The sequence below is a fragment of the Oncorhynchus mykiss genome, chromosome 23 (assembly GCF_057628025.1).
Source record: "Oncorhynchus mykiss isolate SJ-2025 chromosome 23, ASM5762802v1, whole genome shotgun sequence".
Lineage (NCBI taxonomy): Eukaryota > Metazoa > Chordata > Actinopteri > Salmoniformes > Salmonidae > Oncorhynchus > Oncorhynchus mykiss.
In genome coordinates, this window is record NC_143044.1 from 41,012,668 (window position 1) to 41,029,757 (window position 17,090).

At 44.4% G+C, this 17,090-nt stretch overlaps 1 protein-coding gene and 1 pseudogene across 2 annotated transcripts in view; one reads left to right on the plus strand and one right to left on the minus strand.

Annotated features, from left to right (window-relative positions):
• Positions 1–13,191, minus strand: part of LOC149972602 (uncharacterized) — a 39,275-nt pseudogene extending 26,084 nt beyond the window's left edge.
• Positions 8,758–17,090, plus strand: part of LOC110502948 (monocarboxylate transporter 4) — a 33,418-nt gene continuing 25,085 nt past the window's right edge. The window contains exon 1 of one of the 2 annotated variants that reach the window (XM_036960742.2): positions 8,758–8,821. The gene's annotated coding sequence lies outside the window, so the exon portion shown is untranslated. Of the gene's footprint in view, positions 8,894–17,090 lie in introns of both variants that reach the window. The other variant, XM_036960740.2, reaches the window with a different exon arrangement.

Genomic DNA, 17,090 nt, shown 5'->3' on the forward strand with positions numbered 1-17,090 from the left:
TAACGACGGAATAAATCAAACAAAAGGACCATTTGTGATGTTTATGGGACATATTGGAGTGCCAACAGAAGAAGATCTTTAAAGGTAAGGCATGAATTATATTGTTATTTCTGAGTTTTGTGACGCGCCTGGCGAGTTGAAATATGATTGTCATGTGTTTGTTTGATTGGGTGCGGTCCTCACATAATAGCATGGTTTGCTTTCGCCGTAAAGCCTTTTTGAAATCTGACATGATGGCTGGATTAACAAGAAGTTAAGCTTTATTTTGGTGTATTGCACTTGTGATTGTATGAAAGTTAAATATTTAGAATAATTTAATTTGAATTTGGCGCTCTGACATTTCACCGGATGTTGTCAAATCGACCCCGTTAACGTGATTTGATCAATAAGAAGTTTTAAATCGCTGCCAAATATGTTTCTACATAGTATTCGGGGTTGAATAATTGTCTAATCAAGATATAACCATGTTATTTTTAGTCTTAATTGTTATTAACTGTGTATTTATTCCTCGCGCCACTACTTCTATATATATATCTTTATCTTTAACTCTGCATTGTTGGTCAAGGAGCCGTAAGTCAGCATTTCACTGTTAGTGTACACCTGTTGTTTACGAAGCATGCGACAAATACCCTTTGATATCTAGGTCCCATAGGCCGACGAAGGATAGCCACTCTTGGGAACAAAATGAAAGTTCAAGTTCAAACCCAACATGTTTTGGCATTAAAGTCTTGCTGAGGGTGCAGGGTAAGTGCCATAGAGGCAACAGGGACAGGCATGTTGGTCAGCCAATATGAAAGGGCATCAGACCACTTGGGATGCTGAAGGAAAGGGCACCACTTAAAAAAGTCTGTGGACGGGATCAGAGCCCCTCTCTAGAAACAGAAGGGCATCAGAAGGGGAGAGAACACTGAAGTGTGTGTGTGTGTGTGTGTGCACGCACGTGCGTGTGGAATGGGATTAATTTTGGGGATAAAAGCGTCAGCTAAATGGAATATATTGAAAATCAAGAGTGGAATCTGGGGATTCAAGAAAGCCAAGTAACTCTATTGTCAGTTGGACCACATCCAGGGATGATTACATGGGTGGGAGGGACATTGTTAGCCAGGTTGCCATCTCAGCTGAGAGGGCAGCACAGTTCTCCTCCAAGTGGTCTTGGTTGAGGCTAGTCACTGCCGCCATAGTTTTGCGGGGTGTTGACTGTTAAAGTTCCCGGTTCTTTATGTTTACCAGACATAATTTAGTATCTACCTTTTACTTAGTGAATCTGTAATGTGCAGTAAAATTATTATTTAATAGCATATTTGCTTCTCCCCACATCCGGCAGGGCTCTACAGTGCCACCATTTTACTTGCATATGTGCCTAAATATTTTGCTGTGCAACCAAGAATGTTAATTTAGGAGCACCAGTGCGCCTAGAAAAATGTATGATTCTAACTTTATTACCTCATATATTTTTCATTGTACTCCTAAATTTCTTTGTGTGCACCTACATTTTTATACTTGCTCCAACATGCTCCTTGTAAATAAGGTCAGCGTGGAGCCCTGGTCCCCTTCAGTCATTCGCCATTCCGAAAGTCGAGCCAAGTAGCTTCAACGAAGAATGGAAAACAGAACAGTAGAACTATTGAACAAATTAATAATAAACTGTTGAATGGAGAACAGTGAAAGTATTGACTGATAGAATAGTGAAACTACTGAATGAAAGAAATCAGTGAAACTTCATTTTTTGAGGTCAAAAGTAGGGTACTTCTTGTGGAGAGCACCCTGAAATTGGGCCCTTTTGAAGAAGAGGAAGAATAGGATGAGATGAGAGCTAAGAGGGTCTAGTATCAGATTAAGGTTGAACTTCAGACCAGGAAGCTCAGTAGCACCAGGCCAGGAGTCAGGAGTCGGAGGAAAAGTGGTGTATACACCTATATAAACTGTATAACATTAGTGATAAATCGAATAGAGTCCGGTATCAACAGCCACATGCTGTGGTAATAGAGGTGGTGTCAACAGCCACATGCTGTGGTAATAGAGGTGGTGTCAACAGCCACATGCTGTGGTAATAGAGGTGGTGTCAACAGCCACATGCTGTGGTAATAGAGGTGGTGTCAACAGCCACATGCTGTGGTAATAGAGCTGGTGTCAACAGCCACATGCTGTGGTAATAGAGGTGGTTTCAACAGTCACATGCTGTGGTAATAGAGGTGGTGTCAACAGCCACATGCTGTGGTAATAGAGGTGGTGTCAACAGTCACATGCTGTGGTAATAGAGGTGGTGTTAACAGTCACATGCTGTGGTAATAGAGGTGGTGTTAACAGCCACATGCTGTGGTAATAGAGGTGGTGTCAACAGTCACATGCTGTGGTAATAAAGGTGGTGTTAACAGCCACATGCTGTGGTAATAGAGGTGGTGTTAACAGCCACATGCTGTGGTAATCGAGGTGTTGTCAACAGCCACATGCTGTGGTAATAGAGGTGGTGTCAACAGTCACATGCTGTGGTAATAAAGGTGGTGTTAACAGCCACATGCTGTGGTAATAAAGGTGGTGTTAACAGCCACATGCTGTGGTAATAGAGGTGGTGTTAACAGCCACATGCTGTGGTAATAGAGGTGGTGTTAACAGCCACATGCTGTGGTAATAGAGGTGGTGTCAACAGTCACATGCTGTGGTAATAAAGGTGGTGTTAACAGCCACATGCTGTGGCAATAGAGGTGGTGTTAACAGCCACATGCTGTGGTAATAGAGGTGGTGTTAACAGCCACATGCTGTGGTAATAGAGGTGGTGTTAACAGCCACATGCTGTGGTAATAGAGGTGGTGTCAACAGTCACATGCTGTGGTAATAAAGGTGGTGTTAACAGCCACATGCTGTGGTAATAGAGGTGGTGTTAAACCCTCTTAAGGATCGGACACTTTTTTTTCCAATTTTCGCCTAAAATTACATACCCAAATCTAACTGCCTGTAGCTCAGGACCTGAAGCAAGGACATGCATATTCTTGATACATTTGAAAGGGAACAATTGGAAGTTTGTGAAAATGTGAAATTAATGTAGGAGAATATAACACATTAGATCTGATAAAAGATAATACAAAGAAAAAAACATGCATTTTACAAATAAAAAAAAATTCCATCATCTTTGAAATGGAAGAGTAAAGCCACAATATTTTATTCCAGTTTAGGCGCAATTTAGAGGGCAGCAGTGTATGTGCAAAGTTTAAGACTGATCTAATAAACCACTGCATTTCTGTTCAAAGTGTTGTATCAAGTCTGCCCAGATGTGCCTAATTGGTTTATTGATAGCATAGCATGGTATTCTTTCACTGTAATAGCTACTGTAAATTTGACAGTGCAGTTAGATTGACAAGAATTTAAGCTTTCTGCCCATATCAGATATGTCTATCTCCTGGGAAATGTTGTTGTTACTTACAACCTCATGCTAATCACATTAGCGCACGTTAGCTGAACCGTCCAGTGGGAGGGGGGGTCGACGATCCCGTAGAGGTTAACAGGAGCCGAGGGGCATTTAAAGGCTACCTCTCCTCACTTGGCAACAGCCTCTCCTGTCTCTGTCATAATCCCCCCATTCCCTTCCAGTCTGTCACTTTGTCCTGGCTGTTGTCTGCGGCAGGTAGCCTAGCGGTTAGAGCATTGGGCCAGTAACCGAAAGGTTTCTAGATCGAATACGGAGCTTACAAGGTAAAAATCTGTCATTCTGCCCCTGAACAAGGCAGTTAACCCATTGTTCCTAGGCCGTCATTGTAAATAAGAATTTGTTCTTAACTGACTTGCCTATTTAAAATAAAGATTAAAAAAGAACAAATGTGAAAGATTAAGGGTGGCTGTAGTCTGTTGGCGTGGTATAAGATCAGTCAGAATGTGTGAGAGAGAGGGTACATGCCGATCTGTCAGTGGGCTGCAGCATCACTGGTTGAACTATTTAAAGACTTTTACATGCTCAAGATGAATGGCCAGCCTGGATACAGGGGCGAGGGGATATTGTTTCAGTCATGCCCTAGCTAAGGTCCCTCAAAAAAATCCAGCTCTCACACCCAAACTCCCCTCCTCCTCCCCATGCTTCTGCCTATCACCCTACTCCACTTCTCTCACTGTCCAGGACACGTTTGGGGCTCCTGCTGTTCTTCAGAATAGCTGTGGTAACATCACTTGAGGGTTAAGGTTACTACAAGTCTTTTCATTTTGTGAAAACAAGGAAGAGTCACTTGCTAATAGTAGCTAGCTGGCAGCCTGGTTATCAGTGCAAAAAAGGCTACTTTGATGAATAGCCTAAAGATCAGACAGAGGAACCAAGAGACAACACTGCCCCCACGGCTGTGGAAGGAATGATATGGCGTGTCTACATTTTCAGGTAACAGAAAAGTATGGCGAATGCCGGAGCGTATTACATATTATTTGTGCCGGAAAATGACTTCGCAACACTCCGAATCTTTCGTCTTCGTAGAGCTTGTAGTAAGCTTTAGGGGTCCTGGGGTAATGTCAGTCACAGCCATTCCTTCTTACCCTCCCCCTCTCCAACACTAAAGTCCCCCACAGTATGCTACTCTAACACCCTACTCCAACTTCCACTACAAGTGGAGGACTCCTGCTGCTTTCTAGAATAACTGTTGTAACAACACTGGTTTCTGGGGTGAAGGGGTTAGTAATACTGAACATGTCTCTTACACACAGAAATAGATGCACAGTAGGACATCTGGCTACGACTGTCCCTTGACATCTTCTCTCTCTCTCTCTCATTACAGGCCTGTCATGTTACTGTAACCCATCACTATCACCTTTCACTCTGTGACAAGTAGTTAAAGCTCTAACATGATTGGACGACATCCCTCCCATGTTTTAGCTGGTCTCTCAACTGTTCTCTGAGTGGCCGACCCAGGGTCTGGTCTCTCTCCATGGTAACAGTGTGCCGGAACCATGTCCTGTAGTTCTATCTCCTTCTCTCTCAGCTCTGCACTAGTCTAAGGACAACAGGAAAATTGGTGTATCACTAATCAACTGATTGAATTCAGCTTTATTGTCACTATAATTATGCAATAAGGCACAAGGGGATGTGGTATATGGCCAATACACCACAGCTGAGTGTTGTTCTTACGCACAACGCAATGTGCCTGGATACAGATCTTAGCCTTGGTATAGTGGCCATGTACCACAAACCCGCGAGGTGCCTTATTGCTATTATAAACTGGTTACCAACGTAATTAGTGTCAGACCCAGCAAGTTGTGATCTAGTTAGGTGTCTATAGGTGTATGAACCAGACTAGCTGTAGTCTTCAAGGCAAAACTGCTCCAGTCCCTTCAAGTTGGATGACTTCCACTGGTGTACAGCAATCTTTAAGTCATACCACAGATTTTCAATTGGATTGAGGTCTGGGATTTGACTAGGCCATTCCAAGACATTTAAATGTTTCCCCTTAAACCACTCGAGTGTTGCTTTAGCAGTATTCTTTCAATTTTTTAATAAAGGATTTAATGGTGCTCCGTGGGATGTTCAAAGTTTCTGATATGTTTCATAACCCAACCCTGATCTGTACTTTTCCACAACTTTATCCGTGACCTATTTGGGGCGCTACCTAAGTCTTCATGGTGCTGCTTGTGTCACGTTCATGCTGCTTGTGTCACGTTCCCTCTGATTGGGAACCATATCAGGCCACCATAGACATACAAATCACCTAGACCTACAAAAACCCTAGACATACAAAAAACCCTAGACAATACAAAAACTAACGTACCCACCCTAGTCACACCCTGATTTAACCAAAATATAAAGAAAACAGAGATATCTCAGGTCAGGGCGCGACAGTACCCCCTCCCCAAAGGTGCATAAACCTGAACCTATAGGGGAGGGCCCGGGTGGGCATCTACCCTCGGTGGCGGCTCCGGTTCTGGACGCAGCCCCCCCTCTTTACGCTGATCCCTCCGCCTTTGTAGAACCGGACCGTGGATCATCTCCGGAGGCTCTGGACTGCGGATCATCGCTGAAGACCCCGGACCGGGGACCGTCGCTGGAGACCCCGGACTGGGGACTGTCGGTGGAGACCCCGGACTGTGGACCGTCGGTGGAGGTTCTGGACTGTGGCCCGTCGTTGGAGGTTCCGGACTGTGGCCCATCGTTGGAGGTTCCGGACTGTGGCCCGTCACCGGAAGCTCTGGACTGGAAACTGTCGCCGGAAGCTCTGGACTGGGAACTGTCGCTGGAAGCGCTGGACTGTGGAGGCGCACTGGAGACCTGATGCGTGGTGCCTGCACTGGTGTTACCGGGCTGAAGACACGCATCTCAGGGCGATTGCCGGGAGCAGGCACAGAATGTACTGGACTGTGGAGGCGCACTGGAGGCCTGGTGCGTGGGACCGGTACAGGTGGCACCGGGCTGAAGACACGCACCTCAGGGCGAGTGCGGGGAGGAGGCACAGGATGTACTGGACTCTGTGGGCGCACTGGAGGCCTGGTGCGTGGGACCGGTACAGGTGGCACCGGGCTGAAGACACGCACCTCAGAGCGAGTGCGAGGAGCAGGCACAGGACGCATTGGGCTGTGCAGACGCACCGGAGACACAGTGCGCAGAGCCGGCGCAGGATATCCTGGTCCAAGGAGGTGTACTGGAGACCAGGAGCGCTGAGCCAGCACCATCCGTCCTGGCTGGATGCCCATTCTAGCCCGGCAAATGCGAGGAGCTGGAATAGAGCGCACCGGGCTATGAATGCGAATTGGAGACACCGTGCGAATCACTAACACAGTGTCTGACCAGTCACACGCTCCCCACGGTAAGCATGGGGAGTTGGCTCAGGTCTAACCCCTGACTCTGCCAATCTACCCGTGTGCCCCCCATTTTTTTGGAGCTGCCTCTCTGGCTTCCGTGCTAGCCGTGTCCCCTCGTATCGTCGCCGTTCCTCCTGCGCTATCTCCACCTGCTTCCATGGCAGGGTCTTGTCCCCTGCCATTACCTCCTCCCAGGTCCAGGATGTCGTCCACTCATCTTTCTCCCGGGCCCAGGATGTCCACTCCTCTTGAACATGCTGCTTGGTCTTTTTGTGGTGGGATCTTCTGTCACGTTCGTTATAAGGATCGGACCAAGGCACAGCGTGATATGCGTACATTCTTATTTATTTAAAGAATGAACACTGAACAAACTAACAAAATAACAAAACGAAATGTGAAGCTATACAAACGAGGCAACTACACATAGACAAGATCCCACAAACACCAAAGGGAAATGGCTACCTAAATATGATCCCCAATCAGAGACAACGATAAACTGCTGCCTCTGATTGGGAACCATATCAGGCCACCATAGACATACAAATCACCTAGACCTACAAAAACCCTAGGCATACAGAAAACCCAAGACAATACAAAAACTAGCGTACCCACCCTAGTCACACCCTGACCTATCCAAAAGAAAAAAAGAAAGATAAGATATCTCAGGTCAGGGCGTGACAGCTTGCTTAGTGGTGCCCCTTGCTTAGTGTTGTTGCAGACTCTAGGGCCATTCAGAACAGGTGTATATATATACTGAGATCATGTGACAGATCATGTGCCACTTAGATTGCACACAGGTGGACTTTATTTAACTAATTATGTGACTTCTGAAGGTAAATGGTTGCACCAGATCGTATTTAGGGGCTTCATAGCAAATACATACGCACCCACGCTTTTCTGTTTCTTATTTTTTAGAATTTTTTTCATTTCACTTCACCTATTTTGTGTATGTCCATTATATGAAATCCAAATAAAAATCCATTTAAATTACAGGTTGTAATACATCAAAATAGGAAAAACGCCAAGGGGGTGAATACTTTTGCAAGGCACTGTATTCCTCCTACCCTAAACTTTACAGTTGGCACTATGCATTTGGGCAGGTTGCATTCTCCTGGCAACCCCCAAACCCAGAATCGTCCGTCGGACTGCCAGATGGTGAAGCGTGATTCATCACTACAGAGAACGAGTATAAAGTGCTCCAGATTCCAATGACGGCGAACTTGGAATTGCGCATGGTGATCTTAGGCAGTTTGCTGCTGCTCGGCCATGGAAACCCATTTCATGAAGCTCCCAACGAACAGTTCTTGTGCTGACGTTGCTTCCAGAGGCAGCATGGAACTCGGTAGTGAGTGTTGCATCTGAGAACATATAACATATTCTATGCGCTACGCGCTTCAGCACTCGCTGGTCCCGTACTGTGAGCTTGTGTGGCCTTGCACTTTGTGGCTGAGCCGTTGTTGCTCCTAGATGTTTCCACTTCACAGTAACAGCACTTACAGTTGACCGGGGCAGCTCTAGCAGGGCAGAAATCTTGTTGGAAAGGTGGCATCTGATGACGGTGCCACGTTGGAAGTCAATAAGCACTTCACTACGGGCCATTCTGCTACCAATGTTTGTCTGTGGGGATGGCAATGCTGTGTGCTCGATTTTATACACCTGCCAGCAACGGGTGAGGCTGAAATAGCTGAATCCACTAATTTGAAGGGGGTGTCCACATACTTTTGGCCATGCAGTGTATCTTCATCTATCTTCTTTACTAGAAAACATAGAAATGAGCCATGTTCACATATGTTGAAGATGATGAATATGAAGTTGATAAATGACCCTTTAAAGCTAGGACAAGCACACACGTATGTCGTACGCACACATCCACACAAGCAGACCTCTCCATCTCCCCCCTGCTCCGATCCAGTTCGGGCCGTAGTTTGCTCTCTCTCTCCTGAAGGGCCAGCAGCTCTGTGTCCCTGACAACCGTCTCCTTAGAGACCTGAGTGATGTACGTGCCACTACGCATGGTCTCTAGCTCCATACGAAGCCTTCACAACACAATAAAACACAGGTTAGTTGTTGTACCGAAACTACACTAAAATGTTCACCTCCTTTCATCAAGAGTACATTTAGCATCCTGGAGGTGAGTCCTGAATCTATTTGGTATTGTTGTGTTACAATTTGCAGGCTGTTTTATATTTTCACTGTATTATTGTAAAACGAAAGTTTGAGGAGACAGAGTGAAAAGAAGCCGAAAAGGGGAATGTCCTTGGACAAGTTTTTATACTGTAGTGGCCAAATGTGTACAACTCGCTATTCAAGTTTGATACAATTTGTTTACTTTTATTGTTTTATTTTCATATTTATTAGCATTTATTTTATCATTATTATTATTGTAGGTCTATTTATACCAGTTATTTAAATATGCAAAAAGTGTTTTGTTTCATGTTGTTGAGACATTTTCTTTGGCTAAATTAAGTCCGAACTCTCTTTTTAATTTTGTGCTCTGTGATTAATTTTAGATAAGTTAAAAGTAAGCCTATTATAAAATAAATAGCATTAGCCTATTGCTGTCATTTGTTGGGTAGGCCTACGGTAGGCACTCGTCTTTGTTGGTAATTGCAGCAATATAAGTCTGTTCAAAACCTTTGAAGGTTTAAACCAATTCATTAAAGATGCAACAAGTGTTTTGTTTCATTCTGTTAAGCCATTTTCTTTGCCCAAATTAAGTTCCAAATGTAATGTAATGTCCCACTATAGGGCTAATCGCACTCACACGGTGAAAAGGAAAAACCAAAGAGGGCGAGATGCCACAATATAATAATAACCTGTTGGTATTTTCTCTTTAAACGATACTTTTGATCTCACTCTAATAAAGTTAAGCAACTTTAGGTGAGGAAGAATGTTTTAGGCCTACCAGAGTTAATCTAACAATATAATGCTTATCATTAAGAAAATAATTCTGATAGAAAATGATCAAATTATCCTCATTCAGTATGCCTATAGGCCTATGTGACAAGTATAAAGAAATGCATGTCGGTGTTGAACATGTCGCCGACATATCTCTATCTTCCTCTCGGTCTCTCTAGGGTTAGGCCTAAACTCCTCTTCCTTTATATTCACTTTTGAAATATAGGCCTTATGCATTTACAGCTCAAATCTCTAGCAGCTGAACCGTGAGGTGGAGAATAATTATTGTACAAACCAATAAAACAATAGGCTATAAAGTTTTGAACCACAGGCTACACATCCAAACACAACTAATAGTTTTTTAGTAATTGTTATAGACAGTTTTTAAGGACAAGTAGGCCAAATCAGCATGGGTTTATTTTTCCATGGGCCTTTCGGAACAGGTCTGGCTGTCGCCCGGTTCATTCAGAACAGGTCTGGCTGTCGCCCGGTTCATTCTGAACAAGTCTGGCTGTCACCCGGTTCATTCGGAACAGGTCTGGCTGTCACCCGGTTCATTCGGAACAGGTCTGACTGTCGCCCGGTTCATTCGGAACAGGTCTGACTGTCACCCGGTTCATTCGGAACAGGTCTGACTGTCGCCCGGTTCATTCGGAACAGGTCTGACTGTCGCCCGGTTCATTCGGAACAGGTCTGACTGTCACCCGGTTCATTCGGAACAGGTCTGACTGTCGTCTGGTTCATTCGGAACAGGTCTGACTGTCGTCTGGTTAATTCAGAACAGGTCTGACTGTTGCCCGGTTAATTTGGAACAGGTCTGACTGTCGTCTGGTTCATTCGGAACAGGTCTGACGTTCATCCGGTTCATTCGGACCAAGTCTGACTGTCGTATGGTTCATTCGGAACAGGTCTGACTGTCGTCTGGTTCATTCGGAACAAGTCTGACTGTCGTCCGGTTAATTCGGAACGGGTCTGACTGTCGTCCGGTTAATTCGGAACAGGTCTGACTGTCGTCCGGTTAATTCGGAACAGGTCTGACTGTCGTCTGGTTAATTCGGAACAGGTCTGAAGTTCATCCGGTTCATTCGGAACAAGTCTGACTGTCGTCCGGTTAATTCGGAACAGGTCTGACTGTCGTCTGGTTAATTCAGAACAGGTCTGACGTTCATCCGGAACAGGTCTGACTGTCGTCCGGTTAATTCGGAACAGGTCTGACTGTCGTCTGGTTCATTCGGAACAGGTCTGACTGTCGTCTGGTTCATTGGGAACTGGTCTCTGTTTAGAAAATATATAATTTATACATTTCGGGCCGGGTGGGAAAGCTGAAGACCTCATACCACACACTCTCACACACTCTGAGCATGTACAAACACTGTGATCATCCAGGGCCTTGGACCAGAAAAAAACACACATCATGGATAAAACACACACACTCACAGTCAAAACACAGACCCAGTTAACACAGAATAAACACACACATACACACATAGACAGGTGAGACACTGTGTGTGTCTGTTTCGCAGTATTTCCTTGTGGTCTCTCCGGGGCCTGCGTGTGTGTGTGTTGGCATAGCGTTCAGTTGTGACCATAGATGATCGGTATCTGTCTCCGCCACTTGTAGCTGTTCTCTGTAAGCGTCCCGTAATGCATCCAGCTGAGCCTCTCTCTCACGCACTCCCCGGTCCAATTCATCATGCCTACAGATGGGAACATCAAGACACCATCCAATAGACCACCATTAGTCTAGGACTTCTACTCCTATGCTGCTAATTGGTCTGTCTTTGTGCCTCTGTCTGTTGCATTTGTTTAGTAGTAGTGGTAAGATCTAGGACTCCCTTCTTATTGTATAATTCTTCCTCTCTCCTCCTCTCCCCTCCTCTCCCTTCCTATTTCTCTTCCTCTCTCCTTCTCTCTCTTCCTCTTGGTCTGCATAGCTTTTAGTTTGTCTTCTAGCTCCTTTGAAATGACAATTGGATATAAGGCTGGCATGAATCATTTTAAGTGCGTCCTTGACGGAGGTGATGTCCTTTATCTCCCAGTCTCTGTGCTGTAGCTGTGTGTGCTGACAGATATCCTCTGAGGCCTTCAGGGCCTCCACAGCCTGGGCCTGGGAGTGGACCTCTGTCTCCTTAGAGAGCAACTTCACCTGGGGAGAGACACACACAGACACTTGCGCTTGTCAGGGATCAGCACGTATCATCCCATCTTATTCAGCAGTTTTCCACACCTGCTCCTTACCCTGAGTTTGTGAGACTGGACCACGGCTCTCATCTCATCTCAAATCAAATCAAATTGTATTTGTCACATGCGCCGAATACAACAGGTGTTGACCTTACTGTAAAATGCAGACTTACAAACCCTTAACCAACAATGCAGAAATAGAGTTATTAAAATATTTACTTATAAACAAAATAAAAAAGGTGGGGTCAATGTAAATAGTCCGGGTGGCCATTTTATTAATTGTTCAGCAGTCTTTAAAGATCCATCCTCGGGTTGAACTCATGCTCTCCCTGCCCCATTTCATTATCAAAGGTTGTCATCATCTCCTGAACATGTGATGGATAGAGAGAAAATCCTTGGAGATTAACGTATAAAGAATTCCTCAAATTCATCTGGATGTGTCATAGTAGTAAAATAGAGGATGATGAATTGTTGATGAGGTTTCGGCAGCCCATACAGACCTCCACGGAAGGTATATTTCAAGCTGACCTATTCTAGACTCCATAGACAGAGCCAGCACCAGCAGACCAGCTAGCCTCACCCAACCTCATTCATCACAGCGGGTGTTAGCACCTTCTCTCCTTACCTCACAGATTTGGGAAAGGGGGGTAATCACACACACACATTCGCGAACACACACACACCCGCACGCAGACAACTACACACACAAACACACATACAGACACACCACAGACCCACACACAGACAATCATACACACACAGTCAGACAAATATACACATACACTGCAGCTCAAAAATGTGTATTTTATCTAGAGATTGAGTGACACAGCAAAGAGCCAGGACAACAGCCAGCAGCAGGACACACTGCATGCCACATAGTTTAGACTGAAATACCACACACACATGTACGCTCGCACAGACACACAGAAACACACATAGGCTTGGCAGGAAGGTGGTCTAATGGTGATTGACTGATTTAATCAAGGTGGATTAACTGCTCTTTTGTCTAGATTGTGGATGTAAAGGTCTCTCCCATCTGGCTGATGTAGTGAAAACATGATGACACTCTTGTGTTAAAACTAGAGAGTAGCCTACCACTGCACCTTCCCACTTCCCTTGTCAAGTATGTGTGTGTGTGTGTGTGTATGTGTGTGTTTGTGTACCTGGTTCTGCATAGCCAGTTCTCCCTCCACCCCCTGGGCCTTATGTTGGAGATCTCATTTCATCCTTTCGTACTCCTCTCTCTGCTTCTGAATGTCACCAGCCTGAGCGCTGAGTCACAGAAAGAGGACACACACATACAGTCACTCACAAGAGGCCGAAGCCCTCATGGTACTGGAAGGTACACATGCACACTGGATGCAAAAGCCATCATGACATCAGGAAATACACTTACACTGGTCACTGACACCACCATGACATCAGGAAATACACTTACACCGGTCACTGACACCACCATGACATCAGGAAATACACTTACACTGGTCACTGAAACCACCATGACACTAGATGACCTCTCAAAATTGAGAACACGGAGGAAACATGGAGAGGGCTTTCACATATTTCAGGCAAAGTGACATTCTTAGAGAGTTAAAACTTCAAATCACTTACAGTGCCTTCGGATAGTATTCCCACCCCTTGACTTTTTCCACATGTTGTTAGGTTAGAGCCTTATCCAAAAATGGATTCAATAGTTTATTTTCCCCCTCATAAATTTACACACAATAACCCATAATGTCAAAGCAAAAATAGTTTTTTATAAATGTTTGCTAATTTATTTACATTTTTTAAAAATGAAATAATACATTTACCTAACTATTCAGACCCTTTCATCTGGCTGGGCCACTCAAGGATATTTAGAGACTTGTCACGAAGCCACTCCTGTGTTGAACCTTCACCTTAATCTGATGTCCTGAGCGCTCTGGAGTAGATTTTCCTCAAGGACCTCTCTGTACTTTGCTCTGTTCATCTTTGCCTCGATCCTGACTTGTCTCCCAGTCCCTGCCCCTGAAAAACATCCCCACAGAATGATGCTGCCACCACCATGCTTCACCGTAGGGATGGTGCCAGGTTTTCTCCAGATGTGATGCTTGGCATTCAGGCCAAAGAGTTCCATCTTGGTTTCATCAGACCAGAGAATCTTGTTTCTCATGGTCAGAGAGACCTTTAGGTGCCTTCTGGCAAACTCCAAGCGCGCTGTCATGTGCATTTTACTGAGGAGTGGCTTCCGTCTGGCCACTCCACCATAAAGGCCTGATTGGTGGAGTGCTGCAGAGATTGTTGTCTTTCTGGAAGGTTCTCCTATCTCCACAGAGGAACTATAGAGCTCTGTCAGAGTGACCATCGGGTTCTTGGTCACCTCCCTGACCAAGGCCCTTTTCCCCTGATTGCTAAGTTTGGCCGGGAGGCCAGCTCTAGGAAGAGTCTTGGTGGTTCCAAACTTCTTCCATTTAAGAATGATGGAGGCCACTGTGAACTTTTTTGGTACCTTGCCCCAGATCTGTGCCTCGACACAATCCTGTCTCGGAGCTCTGTTGACAATTCCTTCGACCTCATGGCTTGTTTTTTGCTCTGACATGCACTATCAACAGTGGGATCTTATATAGACGGGTGTGTCCCTTTCCAAATCATGGATACCAATGGCGCTGGAGGAGATGGCTGCCATTTTACGGGCTCTTAACCAATTGTGCTATTGTATGTGTTTTTTCACGTTATTTGTAACTTATCTTGTACATAATGTTTCTACCACCGTCTCTTATGACCGAAAATAGCTTCTGGATATTAGGACAGCGATTACCCACCTCATACTGGACAAAGATTTTTTCTTTAACGAGTCGGACGCGAAGGATTTACTACAGACACCTGACAAGAACCTCATCCCCGTTATTCGCAGGAGAGAGAGACATCGGGGACGTAGGTTGGGGTGCCATGTAAGGATCCGAAGGCGAGTGGGTAATCTGCCTCTACCATCAGTCCTATTAGCCAATGTACAATCATTGGATAACAAAATAGACGAGCTACGGTCACAAATATCCTTCCAACGGGACATTAACTGTAATATCTTACAGTATGTTTCACAGAGTCGTGGCTGAAGGACGACATGGAAAGAATACAGCTGGTGGGATTTACGCTGCACCAGAAGCTCATCCAGAAGCAGAGCTCCTAGTGGCCAGGGACTTTAATACAGGGAAACTTAAATCCTTAAATCTCATTTCTACCAGCATGTTACATGTGCAACCAGAGGGGAAAAAAACTCTAGACCACCTTTACTCTTCACACAGAGACGCATACAAAGCTCTCCCTCGCCCTCCATTTGGCAAATCTCAACATAATTATATCCTCCTGATTCCTGATTAGAAGCAAAAACTAAAGCCGGAAGCACCAGTGACTCAGTCATTAACTTCTTATGGCTGGGGGCAGTATTGAGTAGCTTGGATGAATAAGGTGCCCAGATTAAACTGCCTGCTACTCAGTCCCAGAAGCTAAGATATTCATATATATTCATATATATTAGTATATTTGGATAGAAAACACTTGGACGTTTCTAAAACTGTTTGAATGATGTCTGTGAGTATAACAGAACTCATATCCTGTCTACGATACTGGTTCCCAATTGGGAATCAACCCTCCCACGTGCAGCTGGAACGGTGGCGCATGGAACGCAAAAATATTCTTAAAAATATTTAACCTCCACACATTAACAAGTCCAATAGCTCAAATGAAAGATAAACATCTTGTTCATTTAGCCAGCAAGTCAGATTTCTAAAATGTTTTACGGCGAAAACATAGCACATATATATGTAAAACCACCACCAGACACAGCTCATTTCAATAGCCAAAACATGCAATCAACAAACGCAGGATTAAAAAATAAATCGCTCACTAACCTTTTGAAAATCTTCATCAGATGACAGTAATATGACATATTACACAGTACATATTTTTTTTTTTCAATAATATGCCATTTATATCCATAAATGTCCATTTACAGTGAGTTCACCTTCAGAAATTACTCAAAAACGCCCGCAGGAAATCTATGTAGCGCGGCAAGATAACGTAAAATAGACATCATAAACTTTGACTAAATATACATGTTCTACATATAGTTAGAAAGATACACTGCTTCTTTATGCAACCGCTGTGTTAGATTTATTTTTAACGTTACAGAAATCGCACACTATTCCATATTGTGAGACAGCGCTCAGTTCCAAGCTACATTTCCACGTAATGTTGGAGTCAACAGAAACACAGATTTAAGCATAAATATTCCCTTACCTTCGATGGTCTTCGTTCAGAATGTTCTGGAAGGCTTCATACTTACCCAATACATCGTTTGGTTTCAAGTCTTGCGTCTTTGTATTAGCTACTGCTAATAACATCAGCTGAAATGCACCCAAAACGTCCTCTGGTCCGGATAAGTTGCGCATCAAAACTTCAAAATTACACATTATATGTCGACTAAACAGGTCAAACTAAGTGCAGAAGCAAGCTTTATGATGTTTTAGACGTGCAAAACAAACTTCAATTCAATCGCCCATCGTCTGCCCTTCTCTTCAGTGCTGGAAACAAAGGAATGACTGTGACCAATTCGCGCCCATACGCACAGCCTATTCTCTCGTGGCACGCACTAATTTCACTCCCATAGGGTCAATTCTCGCGCGATTTGAACGGTTTGAAGCTCTAATGAAAGAGGACATCTAGCGGAAGAGATAGAAAGTGTCCCCAGAATCATAGCTGGTTGGGAGGGGTGGGGGCATGACGTCAAAGTTGCTCCAACTTTCATGGCCACAGAAACTAGTTTGGAAGAATGCCTGCCCTGTGAGTTCTGCTATACTTACAGACATAATTCCAACGGTTTTAGAATCTTTAGAGTGTTTTCTATCCAATAATAATTTTTATTTGCATATATTAACAATTTTTGAAAGATTTTTTTTCCAGTTTACTAGGGGTACCCAATCTCTCCAAAGGGGGCGTATATCTGCCATATCCTCAACAGGATATGGCAGGCAAAAACCTGAGAAAAAATCCAACCAGGAAGTGGGAAATCTGAGGTTTGTAGGTTTTCAACTCATTGCCTATCGGAGATACAGTGGGATATTGGTCATATTGGACTTCCTAAGGCTTCCACTTGATGTCAACAGTCTTTAGAACCTTGTTTGATGCTTCTACTGTGATTTGGGGGCGAATGAGTCAGAGGTCTGCCAGAGAGCCACGAGCTGGCCATGCTCATTCACGTGAGTGCAAGCTCT